The sequence below is a fragment of the Penaeus vannamei genome, chromosome 12 (assembly GCF_042767895.1).
Source record: "Penaeus vannamei isolate JL-2024 chromosome 12, ASM4276789v1, whole genome shotgun sequence".
In the NCBI taxonomy this organism is placed as follows: Eukaryota; Metazoa; Arthropoda; class Malacostraca; order Decapoda; family Penaeidae; genus Penaeus; species Penaeus vannamei.
In genome coordinates this window covers 35,461,178-35,463,772 of record NC_091560.1, presented here as the reverse complement: position 1 = coordinate 35,463,772, position 2,595 = coordinate 35,461,178, and the positions used below count along the sequence as shown (strand labels likewise).

At 50.1% G+C, this 2,595-nt stretch overlaps 1 protein-coding gene across 1 annotated transcript in view; it reads right to left on the bottom strand.

Annotated features, from left to right (window-relative positions):
• Positions 1-1,660, bottom strand: part of LOC138863644 (uncharacterized) — a 15,991-nt gene extending 14,331 nt beyond the window's left edge. The window contains exon 1 of the mRNA XM_070128458.1: positions 913-1,660. The gene's annotated coding sequence lies outside the window, so the exon portion shown is untranslated. The remainder of the gene's footprint in view (positions 1-912) is intronic.
• Positions 1,661-2,595: the final 935 nt, after the last annotated feature.

Sequence of the window (2,595 nt, the reverse complement as noted above, 5' to 3'; positions counted from 1 at the left end):
GAAGCGACGAAGGGTGGAAACTGAAGAAGAGGCAGAGCACACCCCAAGTCGACTAACGCGGTTTAAGGTACCAAAAAAACCTGAAGACTTCGACAATGCATACCAGCTGGTAAGGGCATTGCAGAAGGAAAGAAACGTCAGACTCTCAATCCGAATCTCTAGAGATGAGGGCATGATCATTGCCCCCGAAGACAAAGCCTCCATGAACTTCCTGCAGGAAATCAAGGTGCTAAAAGACGGGAGAAAAGTGTGTATCTCACCACTGTATCTCACGTCTCTAACACAAGTGGTGGAGGCTTCCCGCATGACCAAAGGGAAGTCTCCAACCAGGCAAGTCTTGGTTATCCTCAAGGGAGCCCCAATCACCACCCTTGATCTGGGTAACTGGGGCTCATACAAGCTCAGGACATATGTGCCAGAGCCCTTGAGGTGCTTCACGTGCCAGAAATTTGGGCATCACCAGGCCAACTGCAAGGCCAAAGCCAAATGTGGTGTATGCAGCGAGGCACACGAAACCGAAGTGTGTATCAAGGCACACAAAGATGGCCAGAAGGACACAACAGCCAAGTGTCCAAACTGTGCCAAGAAGCATCATGCCTGGAGCCTGGCTTGCTCTGTCAGGAAACAGGCAGTTATTAAAAAGCAGGAGCTAGCCAAAAAGCGTCCTGACTTTGTCCCTGCGCCCCTAGGCACCTACGTCTGGGGCAAAAACAAAAAAGAAAAGACTCCCCGACCTCCTAAGAGGAAGGAGTCGCCCCCACAGCGAAAATTAGATACCTCTAACAGAGAGGAATTCCCCAAGCTTGCTAGTGGCAAAACCACAAAAAAGAACCAAAGGGGAAAAGGTTCAAAGTCCACAGCAATGGTCCCCCCAGTAGATGATAATCTTTTCTTTGACAAGAAAGATATGACTCTCCTGTTGAGTGCTGTAGTTTCTGCAGTGGCAACAGCCTTAGGGAGGACCAGTCAGGAGGCGGAGAAAGCAGTGCAGGTCGTAATGGCGGCTATGACCCAAACTGTGGCAGCTCTGAAGGGAAGGAAGCTAGAAGCCTCCAAACCGATAACGAGCAGCGCTCCCCTCCCTAAATCCTTGGATGGCAGGCTAGCTTCGGGAGAAGCATTACGTGAAACCCAAGCTAGTCTGTCAGGACAGGCTGAAACTGTGCAGCAGAAGCCCCCACTGCAGGCCGAGTCTGTACAGCCAAAGTCTCGTCCTCTGACCCGAGGTGGCACTTCCAACCAAGGCTCTACACCCCTCGGTAGAGCCTTAACCGGAGTGTCTGACTTAGAGGAAGTTGTACAATCCTCAATCAACGAGGATCTGTATTCATCTGATGCCACCAGCACTGGGGCATCTGAAGCTGAAGCAAGTGACTCTGAGTAACCATCATGGCACACAATCTAAGCATTCTGCAGTGGAATATCTGTAGCTATAAAAGCAAGAACTCCTTTCTCCAGTCAGTTGTGCGAGCAAGGAGCATTGACGTCGTCATGCTCCAGGAGACACTAACTATGGGATCCGTGTGCTTCTCAGGATATCATGCCTTCACCACTCCAAACCTGGATGGTGCTAGAGGCCTGATGACCCTGGTAAAAGAAGCTATCCCGTGCTCCTTAATAGCCAACCCGCCGCACTGTGGAGATGGTGTTGAATCTCTTGCTGTTGAGATTCAGCTACCTGGGGGTCCTATAAAAATATATAAAATTTATAGCAAATCACTGTGTGAGAGCTTAGATCTGAACCAGGTCTGTGCTACTGCAGCACAAGACCGAGTGATCATAGGGGGAGACTTCAATGCACACATAGCCATGCTGAATCCCCGCAAAAGGCCGAACGCGGCAGGCATTCACATAGCAGAAGTGCTTGAGACATTCCCTGAGATCGCTCTTCTCAACACCAAAGAACCAACGCATGTGAAGGGAGGGGTCCTAGACCTCACCTTTGCCACTGCAACAATGATGGAGAGAATTCGGTGGTGTGTCGATGATACGGTTACTAGTGATCACTACGGCATAGTCACCACACTAATGGATGCAGGTCCAGCCCAAAGACGACATCACATTCCTAATGGTCAGGCAAGCGACAAGCCGCCAAGCCCCGAAATGCACTCATGATGACCAACAATCAGAGGCTAACAGATTGGTGCTTGAGTTCTCTGCCAGAACCAGCACCAACAATCTGCCTCCAATGATGAGAGAAAAACAACAAAACTTAAATCCAGAAAGACTTGCTTTCATAAGAGACAAGGCACTCGAAGCTGATGAAACGGATGCCCTGTTTTCTCTTAGGGAACTAAGAAAATCATACAAATCCAGTTCTGGGTCAGCACCGGGATCTGATGGGATCTCTCACCCCATCATTTCGCATCTAGGCCTTGCAGGAGAACTTGCATTCTTGCAGGTTATCAACAAGTCCTGGCAAACAGCCACGGTGCCCCAGAGCTGGAAACAAGCCACAATAGTTCCCATCCCAAAACCAAAGGAGCCTGGCAAGTACCGTCCCATCTCTCTTCTCAGCTGCCTGGGTAAAACAGCTGAGATGGTACTCAACAGGCTCCAATGGAAAACGGGTCCCCCCCATGAACACCTGCACGG